This window comes from Pseudophryne corroboree, chromosome 3 (assembly GCF_028390025.1).
Source record: "Pseudophryne corroboree isolate aPseCor3 chromosome 3, aPseCor3.hap2, whole genome shotgun sequence".
NCBI classification, from domain to species: Eukaryota; Metazoa; Chordata; class Amphibia; order Anura; family Myobatrachidae; genus Pseudophryne; species Pseudophryne corroboree.
In genome coordinates, this window is record NC_086446.1 from 495,008,951 (window position 1) to 495,026,734 (window position 17,784).

The 17,784-nt window shown below is 44.8% G+C and overlaps 1 protein-coding gene across 12 annotated transcripts in view; it reads right to left on the reverse strand.

Moving 5' to 3' along the window:
• SHISA6 (shisa family member 6) overlaps positions 1 to 17,784 on the reverse strand; it is a 681,159-nt gene that overhangs the window by 18,049 nt on the left and 645,326 nt on the right. The gene's annotated exons all lie outside the window — the stretch shown is intronic.

The window sequence follows — 17,784 nt, forward strand, 5'->3', positions numbered from 1 at the left end:
TGGGTGAGCAAGGGTCTGATCCTGGAAATATTATTGAGAAGAAAATGGCAGGTTTGTGAGAGGTTCTGAATGCGTGGGTTAAAGGAGAGGGAGGAGTCAAGGATTACTCAAAGACAGCGCACTTGGGGGCTAGGAGATAGTAATGCCTGTGAATGACAATATTTAGTTAATGACACAGATACTCAAATGGATTGTGATCTAAATGTTGGCTGCTCATTGTAGAACATTCACCTCATCAATGATGCTTTGGTCTCATGCTTGGGATCATTGGGCCTGATTCAGAGATGGATGTTGGGTGATTATTTTGCCACTGTGCAGGCATATACATCGCACTGCCCATGTGCCACAGTGAAAATTATAGTCAGGGAGCATTTGTGGGAGGTGACTCAAATGCAAGTGTGTCACAACCATTTTAGAGGCCTGAGTCTGAGATCCCATACGCAGCTATAATGTTTCTGGTGTCTTACTTCCTGTGGCCATGCTGCAAGACCATAAGGTTACTCAGAAGGTTGAATAGCATCCAATGTGCATCTGATGTTTGCGTCTCTATACACAATCAGCAGATCAGAGACGTTGCCAGTGGGCATCTCTATACATTAGCAGAAGACCAGAGACACCTCCAGGGGGCATCTCTATACACATGCGGCAGATTAGAGACACCGCCAGTGGGCCCTTCAGTACAAATACCAGAGGATGTGGCATTAGCATATTATTGCACAGCTGCTGTGTACAGAATTGCAGCTTTGATGGCATGTGTGTATATCTCTGACTCAGGCCCATCATCTGATCTTTCTCCCATAGTTCTCTAGCAGACTGATGCAGGTTGTCTTGCAGCATCTCCTTGTATTATGCACCATCCATTGGTCCTTCAATTGTAGCAAGAATCTCAATCACCGCTGAAGAAAGCATTCCAACATGATGCTGGTAGACCTCTTACTTAACTGTTAAAATGATGTTTGCTGAGGAATGGCCAGTGTTACGAGGGGTACACACTTTGACAACATAAACGGACTGAATGAATGACCGACTGATTTTAGTAAGCATACACACACCAAATGGCCGCACAATGTGTCTGGCCAGAAAAACATTAATGGTATATGCAGTATCTGTTTGATTTGCTAACAAAACAACTGATACTCTAGCTGCACCCTAAGGAACAACATATTGCTTGTTTATATCACATGTGGGAACAAATTGACTGAATCAACTTCTGTTGCTATTTTGGTTCATTGATTTCAAGCAGACAGAGATGTATTTAAGGGTTGGTATAGAAATACCGGCAGTCAGGATCCTGACAGCGGAATCTCAATAATCAGAATGCTGATGGATCCTGGTAAGTATTTTAACCTGAACCCTACGCCCTCCTTACCCTTCCAGCAGCCTAACCCTAATTGTGCCCTCTTACAGCCTAAGCCTAACAATTCCTACAACCCTTGCAGCCTAACACTAACTCTCCCCCTAGTGCCTAACCCTAACCCTTCCTCACCCCTCCAGCAGCCTAACCCTAATTATCCCCTCTTACAGCCTAAGCCTAACCACTTCCTACAACCCCTGCAGCCTAACCCTAACTCTCCCCCTAGTGCCTAACCCTACGCCCTCCTCACCCCTCCAGCAGCCTAACCCTAATTGTCCCCTCCTACAGCCAAAGCCCAGTGTCGGACTGGGGCATGAAGGGCCCACCGGGGGAATGCAGTTATAGGAACCCATACTTAGGGGTGTGACCAGCCTAAAAAGGGTGTGTGGCCAGCCTCCACAGAGGCTTGAAATACACAATAGTCTAGTGCAGTGTAATGCAACATATCTACCATGTATAATACAAGTGCACAGTCTGGAACCAATTCCCTAGAGGAAGGAGTGGGCCTTCAGGCAGTGGGGCCTACCGGTGGTTTTCCTGGTACCCCTGTGGGCCAGTCCGACCCTGCCTAAGCCTAACCACTTCCTACAACCCCTGCAGCCTAACCCTAACTCTCCCCCTAGTGCCTAACCCTAACCCTACAACTAACTCACCTCTGGCATCTTTCGGCATTGTGAGCATCAAGATTCCAGTCTCGGGATTCTCACCATCTGTATCCTGGCTACCGGGATCCTGACCTCATCCTGTGTTTAATAGTCACTTGAGTAAGATATCTGGATGACAGATTGACAGTGTATAGGTCTACAGTCATTAGGTCGACCCCATGTGGTCAACATGCATTAGGTACAAAAGGGCGACAGGTAGAAAAGGTTGTCAGATGAAAGCATGGCGAGCTTCGAAGGTGTAGCAATTAAGCAATCATTGACAGACTGCGCATGCATCACTGCTGCAGTGCGCATGTGCCAAAGTACCTTTGTGATGCTACTGACAGTGAAGAGTCAGTCACAGACTGACATGAAGCGGCCGTTTAGGGGAGGTAATGTGGAGTGTCTGTACAAACGCAGGTGTGTCATGACCGTGTCCAGGGTGCATCTTGGCGTGCAACTGCGGACTTGTAAAACATGGCACCAGTGTCAATGTTCTTCACATCTGCATCGTGGTTGTGTCAGAGTATACAGTTCCTGAGTATGTTGCGATGGCTTTGGTGGGCATTTCTGTTCACTTGTGGACGGCTGCTACACGTGCATTGCCTCACAAGGCCGTCACTAAAAAGATCGCTGCTGCGTCGGCATTATGACCGCATCTGAATCAGGCTCACTCTTTGTGTCGTTTGTAATACAAATCTGTTGATTTTTTTAGCGGTGGAATACTTTTGTAAGTCACTGTACTGCATATGTATCAAAATTCTGAACATTTAAAACAGCTTAAAACATGGGTCAGAGCGGTAAATTATACTGTGCTTTAAGGATAATAATACATGAAAGCATGAAACTACACGCTCTGGTGCTACAATTTGTGTCTCATGTCAATTTTGTTTCTGAATTTGTTAGACATAAAAGGCTTAGTCATTGTATAAATATTTCTTATACTTTTTACATTTGATAAATCCTCTAGTGAATTTTATGATCTTTGTTGCATCCTTCGGGATTATTAGATGCCTATAATGGCCATGTAATCTAGGACAATCAGCCGCGGAAAAATAAAGCCAATTGTACAACTGCACATTACAGTTTGCTTCCATTCATACCTAAGCTGAGTAAGAGAACGTGTGAACTCCTGGGCAAATAAGATCCTCATTAGGAAGGCTATTAGCGTACTTGCTGTGAAACATTTACTAAATAAAAGTGTCTGCTAAGCAGCCAGAATGTAGAGGTGAAAGATTATTTTCCCCACAATTGTTAAACGGCTTTTCCAGAAACTCCCAGGCTCTTCTTCCTGGAAGATGAGACTTCAGAATTCATTAATGATACAGAGCAGAGCAGACAAACAATATGTGGTTTGCAGACAGATGTATAAGAAACCCAGAATGTCCTGCCAGCAAAAGTCTGCAATGGCGAGCTGAGTCTTGTAGCTCTATAAAAATGAAGAACTACTATTTCCCTATGGAAGCCAAAACCTGATAGTGCATGCTGGAACTTGTAGTTCCACAAGGCTTGCCTCACTATCCATATGTATCCCTATATTACTCATACAGCTTGGATCGTTATTGAGACAGAAATTACAATGATCTCATTCCTGCTTCTGCTAAAAATCGCATGTGAAGAGCCGCCCAGAATTGCGATGCATACGCAGAAATCGAGTACCATAGACAGTTACGGTTGATCCAGGGCTGCTCAGAATAATGAGAATGCATTCACACTGGTGCCATGTTTTTAGTCACAATCCATTGCAACTGATGTCAGATACACAGACTGAAAACGTCCATGAGCCGCCTGCATTTTTCCAACCAGTCCCCACAAACGCCATGTTATACTCACGAATGGTCACTTCCTGTCAATCAAATTGCGATTGCAATTTAGCCACCGCACACGCAATCTGTTTGCAGCGCATGCACGGTCTGCCAATAATCGCCTACAGGCATACTAACTTTGGAGCTCTATTCCTTCAGTATACTATTCTTCCATCTCTTTACTATCAGGAGCAGTGACAGACTCTGAAGCAGTAACAGACTCTTAACACTTCGGCTAATCAGTTGTCATGACAATCTAATTGCCACTCTATACTATGGCCTTCAACCATCCTTGGTTATAAACCATCAAGGGTTTTCCCCCAATGGTTTGCTATCAATGTCGGAGAACCAACAGACCTTTGCTATTGATGGAATAGTGCACAGTGATGTCTGTTTTCCCTGGAGCATGTGGCATTGTCCATAGCTCCACCCTGATGCACTCCACTCTCCTTCTCTTCTCTGGTCCATGTCCCTCCTCTCGTTCAGTCAGGGCAGCTGGAGTGATGACCATTGATGGAGTGAAATAGTGGTGGTTTCCCATTGATGGTTTGCTGCCATTGATGTAAGCCACCATCGAAGGAGACTATCATGTGAACCGTTTACTGTCCATCCATACTCCATACTCTAAATGCGGCCATGTTTGATTCATTATCAGTTATTGAGGGCATGTTCATTTCACTGAGCACTGACATGACCATGGAGGTCACAATTTTGCAATAAGGAATGCTGGTAGTAAACAAAAGACCAAGAGGCGCTTGACAATCAGATAATAAAAAACATTTATTAAATATAAATAATATACAATACAGCAACCTCCCGGGGGTGTGATACAATGTTAAAACATCACAATGTTGTTAATAAACTATATCATATGGCTAAACACCTGATATATGATTATGGCACCAATTAAAAACGAATCATGAAGATTCAATTGCCAATATTACCAAGAGGGTCCCGGATAGTGCAGAGTTCAATGTGTACACTAAAATGTCCAACTGCAAGGTGATTTCCAAATAGATAACTCACAATTGTGTGCTTGTGGAATTTTGCATAGGGCACAAAATGAGTACGTAATTCAGCCTGTATGAACAAATGAAATGATGAATGAAAATACATACATCTGTTGACGCTGGGCAGGAGCTTTGGATGCCTGCTCCGTGGTGCTATCCCGCTGGCCAGGGAAATGTTGAACACCAGAGCCTCAGCGATGAATGAAGAATGGTGCTGCGGTGCACAGGGAGCTTGTTTTATCCGTCCTCACCCAGGCAATGTTGCATCTGAAAGCTCCGTGTCTCCCACACGGAGACCGATGACTGGTGAAGCCGGAGTATTAACAGGGGTCAGGCCGAGCGCACTGACCGACAGCCAGCCTGTCGTTCGTGCCGCCAGGCAGTGTATGAGCGGCTGAGGCTGGAGCTGTACAAGTGAAAAGCCGCGGGCTGGGATCTCCGAGCCGCAGCAGTCAAACTGGGCTCCTATGCGCAGCTCTGGAGGGAGATAGAAGTACACAGCGGTACTGATCCTCACGGAGTAACCTGTGTTCCTTAACGCGTTTCAACGCCAGCAGGGCGTCTTTCTCAAAAGGCAGGTATACCTGCCTTTTGAGTGCTGTGGCTCGGAGATCCCAGCCCGCGGCTTTTCACTTGTACAGCTCCAGCCTCAGCCGCTCATACACTGCCTGGCGGCACGAACGACAGGCTGGCTGTCGGTCAGTGCACTCGGCCTGACCCCTGTTAATACTCCGGCTTCACCAGTCATCGGTCTCCGTGTGGGAGACACGGAGCTTTCAGATGCAACATTGCCTGGGTGAGGACGGATAAAACAAGCTCCCTGTGCACCGCAGCACCGTTCTTCATTCATCGCTGAGGCTCTGGTGTTCAACATTTCCCTGGCCAGCGGGATAGCACCAGGGAGCAGGCATCCAAAGCTCCTGCCCAGCGTCAACAGATGTATGTATTTTCATTCATCATTTCATTTGTTCATACAGGCTGAATAACGTACTCATTTTGTGCCCTATGCAAAATTCCACAAGCACACAATTGTGAGTTATCTATTTGGAAATTACCTTGCAGTTGGACATTTCAGTGTACACATTGAACTCTGCACTATCCGGGACCCTCTTGGTAATATTGGTAATTGAATCTTCATGATGCGTTTTTAATTGGTGCCATAATCATATATCAGGTGTTTAGCCATATGATATATTTTATTAACAACATTGTGATGTTTTAACATTGTATCACACCCCCGGGAGGTTGCTGTATTGTATATTATTTATATTTAATAAATGTTTTTTATTATCTGATTGTCAAGTGCCACTTGGTCTTTTGTTTGCTACTTTTGTGTGTTAAGGGATTGGCAATTCCCTTTTACAAGAGGCTGCTGACAATCACATTGCAGTTATACTCACCAGAGCGCATAGTGCTTTTTTTCACAAGGAATGCTGGTAGGTATGATAGAAATCCATCTTTGTGTTACCACCTATACTGTTACACTTACAGTGTGTACGCACTATGGAGGCAATTCAGACAGCATCGCTGCAGCGGCAGCGTTCGTAGTCTGAATTACTTTGTGGAGTGCGCACGCTCAGCGGCCGCACTGCACGTGCGCACCCTGGGAGCCCAGTGAGATGCTATCAGCATCTCACTGGCTGTGATTGCCTGTGCTTGATTGACAGACAGAGGCGGTTGCAGGGCGGGAGGGGGTGTGCCAACAGCGTTAGAACGCCATTGGTGGGCGCGGTCCGGACAACAGAGGCGTGTCCGGACCATTGGGGGGGCTGGCCGCGGCGGCAGTGTGGCGTCACGTGCAGCTGCTGCAACCCGGAACGTGGCGGGTAGGTCCCTGCCAGCGCGCAGATAGGGAGCTACACCGCCGTGTGATGCTTTTGTACCTGTGCGGGGGGGAAGGGGGGGCAGGGCCTGAGATGCGAGGCGGACTAGCCCTGTGCTGGGCATCCTCACGCATGTCAGAGTAAATGATAGTAGATGTGCTAAATTTAGCACATCTGCAATCAGCTCTGAATTACCCCCAATATCGTTTGTCTGGGAGTTCAAGGGAAATCGTTGATGACACTGGGTCCTTTGCACATCGTCTAATCCGTACCCGGCTTCAGTTCACTATACTTTTCATAACAAAAGTGCTTAGCTGTCATTATACAGCTTATACATTTCTGCTATATAAACAAACTGCAACAACAGTAATAAATAATAACAAACTGAAAGCTTCCCAGAAACAGGAATAAACAACCACCAGTTACTTGTATTCTATGCCACAAACATGTTTATATTAAGAGACAGCTGCATATCTCTTTTGTTCTTGCCCAATGATCTGAACTGCCGAGAAATCACAACGATTTCTATACGGTCGAGAAAGAAAAAACGTTATTTTTAGAGTGTTCTTCCAGCAACACCTGAAAATGTAATCTAGCGTCCTTCTGCCAGATACCGCCCACGCCACCTCTAAGGTTGAAAATGGTCTTCAGTGTGCTTGGGAATCGAAGATATTACTACATTTAGTAATATTTTCCAGTTCAATTAATCTGCATCTCACTCTGACACAAGAAAATTAAAAAATCTAACAACAATGTAAGGTAAAGAAAAGATGAATGAGTTCTAGATGCATATTTATGACATTTCCTAGCAACATGACACTGTGTGTGGGCAGGGACATCATCTAATTGTGTCAAAGTATTTGTTAACGATTTTGCCATCTTGTGCACGTGGAAGTATGCTAAAGATAATTTTCAGTGGGGGTGTAAATTTTGACAGTTATTAAGCAGTTTTGTGTTTTTGCCTTGATGAAAAATAGTTTCAGCTTTTCCAAAATAATAATCAGTTTTCCCAAGATCGGCATCACAAATCAAGTCACTGACTTGTGCGGAGTTTGCCATGATTGACTCAACAGCTATTGGCATGGGTCGAAAAGCTCAAATAGTAAGGGAAATTCACTAGTATGTAAAAATAATATTGCTTATTCATTTTTTTGTTCATTGGTTTGCACACACAGTAATACAAAGTTATATACAAAAATGTACATTTAAATATAACTTGATCAGTGGAAGATGGATTTCCCTTTAATGACTATTGTAGACTTTTGTCTAGAAATGAAATATATTATTAACTGTATCATATATAGTACATAGAGTATAGAGTGTGCTCAAGCCCACCCTAATGCCGGACACAGGCCCAAATGTATTAAGCCTAAAAAGTGATAAAGTGGAGACTCATAAAGAGTGATAAAGTACCAACCAACCAGCTCCTAACTGTCATTTTTCAAACACAGCCAGTAACATCGCAGTTAGGCAGCTGATTGGCTGTGACTTTATCATTCTTTATCAGTCTCCACTTTATCATTTTTTAAGGCTTAATACATTTGGGCCCCTGGGATCTATTCATGAAGCAGTGAAAAGTGTGGAAAAGTGAGCCGGTGGAGAAGTTGCCTATGGCGACCAATCATCATTGTAGTAAATATTTATAATTTGCATACTTAAAAAAAAAAATTATACAGAGCAGCTGATTGGTTGCCATGGGCAACTTCTTCACTGGCTCACTTCTCCATACTTATCACTGCTTCATGAATAGACCCCACAGTCTCTAAAATAACTGGTGCTGCTAGTAATCTGGGATAGTGTTGCACACTGATTTATCTCCACCCCCAGAAGAGTAGAGGGCAGAAGAGTGCAGTGAGTTGCACATGTACTACATAAAATACACCATCCAGGTCTACTCTGCATAATAGGAACTGGGGTCACTACTGTTTGGCATAACATGGTTATAAGTGAGTGAGCTGCTGAAATTGAGTGCATTGATGGAGATATGATGATATTGGAGGAGATTAGGTAGGATGTGATAAGGGATAAGATTGGGGGGAAATAATGATGAGAGTGTGGATTGATGACATGAATATAATGACAGATAGATCTCTAGGTTTTGCTAGGGCATGCCCCTCAGCACAGAGTATCCCTCCCTAGTTTTCCCTGGGTGCACACCCTAATGAAATGTGCTGCACACACCATTGCATATGTTATTGAATATTTAAGGGGGTACACACGGAGAGATGTTTGCTGACTAGATTGCTTAGAAATTAAGCACGGATCACTCCGTGTGTATGCCCCATAGCGATAGTGATGCACGGCCCTCTAGATTGGCATGCATGCAGGCACAATCTAGTCAGATCGCTCGCCTCACCGCTGGGTGAAGTGAGCAGTCTCCCCCACCTCGCACAACACACATTGCGCTGTGTGCTGAGCGTCCTGAGATGAGTGCTGAGTGATCTGTGCTAGATCGCTCAGCACACATCTCTGGGTCATATCTCTCCGTGTGTACCCCGCTTTACACAAAATAATTATACTGAGAGAAAAAGAGCAGTAGTTCATTATAATGAACCAAATGAAAAATAGTATACAGGAGGTTTGCAGTCAGTGTTTCAAAGAGACTCTGAAAAGTATGGGTCATGAACCATTGGTATAATGTGTTGACTGAATTATATTATTTTCCATAGGAAGTGCCTCTCAAAATGTCTACATTAATAGAAATAGAGATTATAGACTTAGGGTGTGTACACACGGTGATATATTTTTTCTTTCGATTTTGACTATATTGTCAAAATCGCAAGAAAAGTTAGTGCAGATCGCAAGGTGAAAGTCACCTTGCGATCCCGATTCGATGCCGATGCGCGGTCCCACCAGGTCAGCATCGCAAGAAAAGATAGAGTGTGCAGGCAAGTCAATCCTTCCTAGATCAGTGTACTATCTAGTTCATCTCACATGTCAATGACATCTCACATAAGCCAAAATCTCACATAAGCCAAAATCGTAAGCACACATAGTCCATATCTCAAGAAAAGTTAGTCAAAATCGGTGGTGCTGGGCTCCGGGGAGTTCAAGGGAATTTGCAAGTGAAAATCAGGCATAGCAATGATCTTACTGTGGGGGTAATTCTAAGTTGATCGCAGCAGGAAATTTTTTAGCAGTTGGGCAAAACCATGTGCACTGCAGGTGAGGCAGATTTAACATGTGCAGAGAGAGTTAGATTAGAGTGTGGTGTGTTCAATCTGCAATCTAATTTGCAGTGTAAAAATAAAGCAGCCAGTATTTACCCTACACAGAAATAAAATAACCCACCCAAATCTAACTCTTTCTGCACATGTTATATCTGCCCCCCCTGCACTGCACATGGTTTTGCCCAACTGCTAAAAAATTTCCTGCTGCGATCAACTTGGAATTACCCCCTGTGTGTACACCAATGCCACCCATCCAGTTAAACTGTAATCCAATCTGCTACTACATATATAATTTGTAACGCCAGATCACACTGTCCACAAACCCTGTATAATATGCCATTGTATCATTTTGGCCACAAGAATTAGGGACTATCTTTCCGAAACAGGACTGTTGCAGAGTTTTTTTTTTGTTTTGTTATCCTGCAAACTACACATTTCTACAACCATACAATGCAACAATGATAGCTGTAAGGGACTTGGTACAGGATACATATTTATAAGTATGCTTAGAGATAAAGGTTCATATAAGGTGATGGAAGCCATTTTGTCATCTGAGCTAAAATTTCTGAGCACTCAGACTATGGAAACACACCTTAGTGATCTTATTATTTTCCAGTGAATATTGGCTAAGCCAGTGTTTCTCAAACTCGCTTGTCAAAGCAACAGAACAGTCCAGGTTTTAAGGCATCCCATACCTAAGCATATGTAACCAAGGTGTAAGTTCACCCCAGCCAGCCGGAGGCGAGTTACAGTTTGGTGCCCCCCCCCCCCCCTTATAAAAATGGGAAATATGATGTGTGCATGTATGCAAAATTATATAGCTAGCACTCCCAGCTGGTCTGCAGGGATTGGGGCTGCCAGTGAACTGTCAGGGCTCCAGCTACGCTGAGTGGCAATGGCTGGTGGGTCAGGGTCAAACTCACAAGATTTAGCTGTCTGCAGCATGCAGAATCAGTGTTCATGGTGGGTCCCATATCACAGTCCAGCAGCAGCGGTTGGTGCACCATTTCTTCTGCAGCGCAGGCTTAGTGGTACCAGGCAGGAGACATCCTGTCCCCTATTGCTGGTATTAGCAGGGCTCCAGGGACAGAGACGATTAACTCTGCTGCAGCAGTAGGTGCGTCGCAGAACTCTGTTGGAAGAGCAGCGGTCACTCTTGTATTCCACTGTGAACCACACAGATGCTGCTATACACGCAGGTACCCCTTCAGGCTTGGAGCCCGGAGGCAGGCGTCTACATTGCCTCTGGGAGTTACACCCCTGTGTGTCACTTAATTACTATCTCAGTCTGTTCAATATAATCATCTGTACTCAGGCATAGATAACTGCGAAGCCTGGACTGTTAAGGGCCTTGAGGATCGAGTTTGGGAATGCCTGGTTAAACCCAGAAAATGGCTGTCTTCTTGTCTCTTAGTGCTTAAGCCCCTTGGAGATGTAAATACTTGACAGGCTACACTATTGGTACATACCACAAAATGTCTACTTTACTATATGTGGTGACAGGTACACTTTCATTAAAGTCATTACCTCTGAAATTTCCCATCTCAATCTCTTAACATCTAGCTGAAAAATATGAGTTACTTCTGTTGTTGAGTACATAAGGAGAAAATATTCATTGCCTCTTTCCAAATAGGGCTCAGTCAAAGCTGCATAATTTCCTTTTGCCTGTCTATGGGAAATATTGCTTTATATGCAAAAGGAATTAGCCGGTGTATTAAAGATACCCTTCTAAAGTGAGTCAAATCATTACTCAGTTCTGTTTCCTAATGCCAGACTTAATAGTCGTCATGGAAATTGAGTGGTCTCGTGTATTCATTCATACATATGCAATGCCAGTATAAGCACCACGCGCTGACAGTGATAAATTCTTCTGTTCTAGAAGAGTCCTGTGTTCTCTGCAGATAGGGCGTGTCACAGAAAAATGAGAAATTTGTTTCTTGTGTAACCGGTTGCATAGCAAATTAGAAAAACTAGAATGCATGTGCAGAAGATGGGGGTGTGAGAAACCTCTTTAGCGAGAGTGATATGAAAAGTAATGTTTCTTACAATCAGTTTACCCAAGAGTACAATTAGAAAGTCACATATATTATTTCAGACCTGTGGTTCTGAATTCTGTCGTAGAGTTAGCCACCTCACTGGCCTCAAACAATGTATGCTTTCCAAATTCCCTCGCAGACGGGATAAATCAAACATCGCATTTTGCATGCGATACATAATGCCACTCTTCGCAAGCATAACAGTTTTTACTAATGCTGTATGCTTGAATAAAATCACGAAGGACAGCTTGCAGTAAGAACGATGATAGGACTTACTAATGCTGTATGCTTGAATAAAATCACGATAGACACCTTCCGTTAAGAGCGATGGTAGTCCTATCTGCGCATGCATCATTAGCAGTTGGGGGTGCTGGAAGGAATCCGATTGGATCCCTCTCAACGGGGAAATGAATGCAAAAGAAGCCCATGGGTAGATGGCGTTGCCCACCGCATCCAAGATTGTCTGGCTTGGTGCATATGCGGTAAGTGGCCAAATCTCTGAAAACTGCATTTTTGGAAGTTTGCCACATTTTACAGCTTGAAACATCCCATCTGCAGATGTGCAGTGAATCAGGAAAGACTCATCATCTCTGGAGTGCAGAGGAACACATTTATTTGGTGTCATATCAGGAACTGAACTAACTCACAAATAGGAAACTTCTTCCCAGCATGCATATCCCCAGAAAAAATCCCATCCTGCAGGGTCCTAGCAGGATATACATCTACATTCCTCCCTTCAGGAAGATAGTAAAAAGGGGTAACAGTGTAAGCAGAAGAACAAAGAGGGAGAGAATGGGTGGGGGGAGTTCATGTAACATAGTCCTGAAATAAGGTATCAGGCTTGCATGAACGTCCCAACTTGGTGGTATACAGGGGTGTCATAGGTGTCTGGTCACTAAGAGTAATAGCTGGAGGTGCTATTGAGTCAGATGGTGATTCACTATCGACTGAGGAAGACATAGGTTCTGACAACCCAGAGTGTGATGTGAGGAGGGTCTGTGTCATCCACTGTTACACTGGGTACAGTAATAGTCTCCTCAGGTAGACTCAACAGGTGGTGACAATTATGCTCATACAGAGTTCCATCTGCCTGAACATCTTAACTTTTGGGCAAGCCGGCTTACTTTAAAACAGTGGCAGGCTTGTCATATCCTTGAATGGTCTGTATTCAAACAGCTTGTCCTGGAATCAACTGAGGGAGAGTGTGCGCTGTACAGTCATAATTTCTTTTATTAGACATGCGCTTAGAGGCAAGAGCTGTCTGCACTTGTGCCTGTAATTGAAGTTGTAATTGATGTTTAGTAATTTGTATGTGGGTTCTGGTGCAACGTGATAATAGCCATTGGGCAGGGGATGGTATTCCGTCCTGTGGTGTGTTGCGTAGGTTTAAGATCGCTAAAAAAATGTCAGTCTAGTCTAATAGATGCTTGACTGAGCGAACAGCTCTTTCTGCGAACCCACTGGATTGTGGATACAGTGGACAGCTGGTGTATGTGAAATCCCAAGTACGTGCAAACATCTTGAACTCACTGCTCGAGAACTGAGTGGCTTTGTCTGTGATGAGTTTCTGTGGTATTCTATGTGTAGCAAAGTGTCCTTTGAGCTTGGTAATGGTGGTGCTGGTAAGAGTAGGTAATTGATCATTCTCAAACCAGCCTGAGTTAGAGTCTCTGAGAACCATGTACTCCTTACCTCTGGAGAGGGCATCAGCCATGAACCTTTCTTTGCCACACTTGTAAACGATGTCTAGGTGGTACCTCTGTAATCTGAGCCTCATCCTTTGAATAGGGCAAATGCATTGTACAGGGGCTTTCTCATGATGGTTATGAGCAGTTGGTGGTCAAATTTGATGGTGACTAGCAGTCCGTAGATGAAATCATGGAATTTGTGGCATGCAAGCACCAACACCAGCTGCTCTTTTTCGATCTGCACATAACAAGATTCTGTTTCCGTCAGTGCCCTGGAATGAAAAGCACCCAGCCCATGCTGTGAGCTATCAGCAAAGATCTCCACTGGTAAGTGTATATTGAAGTACTGCAGTACAGGAGGGCTGGTGAGAATGTGTTTCAAACTCGACATCACAGCATGGTGTGGTTCCAACCACTCTGTATCTTGGTGAAGAAGTTGTTGCAGGGGTGCAGTGATCTCACTATAATTGGGGATTACATTTAACAGGTAATTAGTCATCCCTAAGAACCATTGAAGACAAAGTTTGTCCACAGGCGGGGACATGGGCTGGATGGCCACAGTTTTGTCATGGTCAGGATTAAGACCTTTCTCCATGAGGAAGTGACGCATGTACGGAACTTCAGCCGCTCTGAATTTGCACTTATTTGGGTTGAGCTTTAAGTTTATAGCCTGTATTCTTTCCAATACCTGATGGAGAGGCTCAGTGAACTGTGGACCGAATTCGGCAGGGCAAACGCGTGGAACCCGGAAAGGGGGCACGCACGCACTAGTGATGGGGTCGTGCCATGAGTCAAGGGGCGTGGACTCGTGGCATGCCCCCATTCCCATGGGAACATGCAGGGGGGTGGGGGAGCATCTATAACAGAGAGCTAGAGGCTGCACTGTACGCGGCCTTCCTGGCTCCCTGAATGACAGTATCGGCCCACCAGCCCAGCGGCCCTTCTGGCATTTGCCAGAAGTGCCAGATGGGCAGTCCAGCCCTGGAGACGCTCATCATGCTCTTGCATATTATGGCCCCAGATGAGGATGCCGTCGGCTATAATCTCACAGGGGTACACTGCAAACAATTGTTCCATACATCGTTGAAACACCTCACTTCCAGTAGTCAGGCTATGGCATGCATAAGAAGGCATATCTCTCTGCTGGTGTCATAAAAACAGTGAGGATTGACGATTCTTTATTTAACGTGATTTGCCAAACCCACATTTGGCATCTAATGTACTGAAGACCTTGGCTTCTGGCATGTCAGCAGTGACTCGTTCTACAGTTCTCTAGGGGTGATGGGGTCTTAGCAGAGTTTTATTGAGGTGCACAAGTTTTTGCCATTGTAGATTCCCAGGGGTCGCCTCTTCAATATGGGTTATGACACCAAGCTCAGTCATGTGCTTCATCTCTGCTAGGACTTCTTCATAGCAAATGGAACCCGACGGGGTGCGCACACTGTAGGCGTAACAGATTCATCCAAGCACATGTGGTAGACAACAGGTAGTTTGCAGATGTATCAATGTGTACTTCAGGTCCCAGATGTACAGGATCAACCCAAGGTGCACGCTGTCAGGCAGTCCGAGCAATGGTCTATCGTCACTCTCTACTTTGTGAAATAGTAATGGTGCATACATGTACTCGATGGTGGCAGTGCCCATGGTCTTAATAATTTGACCCCCATATTCTACTAAGTTTACAGTGTTTGTGTGGTCTATTGTTGCCTGCGGGCTGTTTTGGTGCAGCAGGGTCCTGGGCATTACGTTGCATTTGGCATCAGTGTCTATTTTAATCTTCAAGGTATTGCCACTATTTTTATCACACAGGTCAGTGAAAATGTCTCCTTGTTTTGTAACAAGATCTACTTTCGCAATATATGGTCTCAGCTGTGTGTGCTGTGGACTTTGTGCCCACGTGATTGCCTTATAGCATTTGTTTTTCTCCCTGATTCACATGTGGCTCACTGTGTGTCAGGGTATGTCTGGATCTGCAACACTTTGCAAGGTGGTTGAGCTTGTTGCAGTGGTTGCAGCATTTGTTAACAGCCGGGCACGTCTAACGTGCAAATGCGTGGCGTCCCCCCAGAGTTTTAATATGGCCTGTATTCACAGGCGTACCTAGAGAGGAGGGGACCTGTGTGCAGTCTCCGTGTGTGGGCTCCCTACCCTCCAGTCGGTGATTTTTTTGGAGACCTACGCATGCGCTGTAAACTCTAGCACTGTGCCATAGTCTCTAGTGCTCTTTCAGAGCGCAAACAGCGCTGCCGACAACGGGACTCGGGAGAAGAGGGGGCCCACACACGGACACCGATGGATGCCAGAAATGTAAGTAAAGAAAAAATGGGTGCAGTGTGTGCCGTGCCGGCCCCCCTGGACCCAGGGGCCCTTGTGCACCGTACACACTGCACCCATTATATATACGCCACTGCCTGTATTGTGTTTGTGTGCTCTGTGTACACTTCATATTTTAGCCACCCTCTGTAACTCCTTTGTTATGCGAATGTCAGAGTATAAGGTCAGATCCTTTTCTCGTAGAAAGTGTACACGTACTGCATCTCTCCAGGTGCCACATACAATGAGTTCTCTGATCAGCTCATTGGTTATAGCTCAAAAATTGCATTTTTTGCATATTGTATATTTTCCTCAGTTTCCTGTTTTGTGGAATTGAATGTGTGTCTGTCCATTATGACATTTTTAACAGACATACAAATCTCTTCGAACTTTGCAAACAATGGGCCTAATTCAGACCTGATTGCTGCTGTGCATTTTCACACAGCAGCGGATCAGGTCTGAACTGCGCATGTGCTGGGGCCGCAGTGCACCTGCGCATACCAGACAGCCGACGGCCGTCTCAGCCCTGCAATCGCCTCTGCCTGACTGACAGGCAGAGGCGGTCACTGGGCGGGCCGGCGGTGTTTGGCTGCGGTTTTAGGGGTGCGGTCTGGGCAACGCAGGCATGCCTGGACCGTGCGAGTAGCTCCCTGCCAGCGCGCAGGAACTGTGCTTGTAGGGAGCTACTCTTTAAGTACAAAAGCATCACCGCTGTGCAATGCTTTTGTACTTGTGCGGGGGGTCAGGCCTGACATGCCGAGCGGACCCCGCCTCTTTGCACACCTTGATCGTTTTACCTATTAGGTAGCAAGCTGCCTATTGAGCCACAGACATCCCGGTTTCATACCGGACGCTCGGTACGGACCAGCCCTAGGAGAGGTAATCATATCTATACTCATTCAGTCACCCACCTGCCTGTGAAATTCTCTACGACATTCATTATCAGTCATACACTGATCAGCTGTATATTTGGAACTGTGGACACTCCCAATGAATTAACCCCGGACTCTGTGGTTCCTTTTCCCAATAAGTAGATTGAGATCTGCAGCTCATATATCTCATGATCAAGGTGTTGATACATTTAAACTCTATTTGTATGTTCTTATTGAATTTTATATCCAGACTTTAAGTGTTTTAATCAATGTTATTAATATAATAAATTTTTCTTTATTATACGTCAGCTCTTATCATTATTAATTATTCCCCACTAAGTATTGCTAATTGTTCTACCACTTTTTGCGCAGCCGTTTTTTCTTTTCATTATTTATTCACAATAAACACACACACAGTGTTTTACGGCAGCGCAGGTGACAGAACAATATATAATTTTATTATATTTATTATTTGAGGCGCTATCCAGCAGTTTTGTTTTCTTTTCGGACTAGCCCTGTGCTGGGCGTCCCCCCCGCATGTCAAGGAAGCTGATACTAGATGTGCTAAATTTACTCACTAGAGACATGTTTAAGCCAACCCCCCCACCCGCCTGTCTGCCACCCTGCAGCACTAGACGATGGGAACTTAGGGCTCCAGGTGCAGACTGCATGTAAGTGATCAACACCTATTTTGTGCTAAAGAAGGGGGGTGCACAGGCTCAGGAGGAGAACATAATCAGTGTGAGTGCCCCTCTTACAATACTTCATGTAATAATAAGTGTGTACATGGAAATTATTACTTGTCACTTGCCATATATGTGTCTAGGCTTGTGGTAGGAGAGTTTTTTTTCCTATCTGGGTCAGTGTGTTTTATTTTCTCTGGGTGTGCAGGGTGCAAAGCTGGGGTGTAGAGTAGTCTTGTCCAGCGAGACCACGCCCCTTGCAGTAAGGATACGCTCCCTTAGTTGGTACTAACAGTACCAACAACAGGGAGAGTTTTCCCAGGGATCTGGGGCACTATTGCAATTTTTAAGCATTTAAAAAAAAAATATTAACACTGACTTCCCAC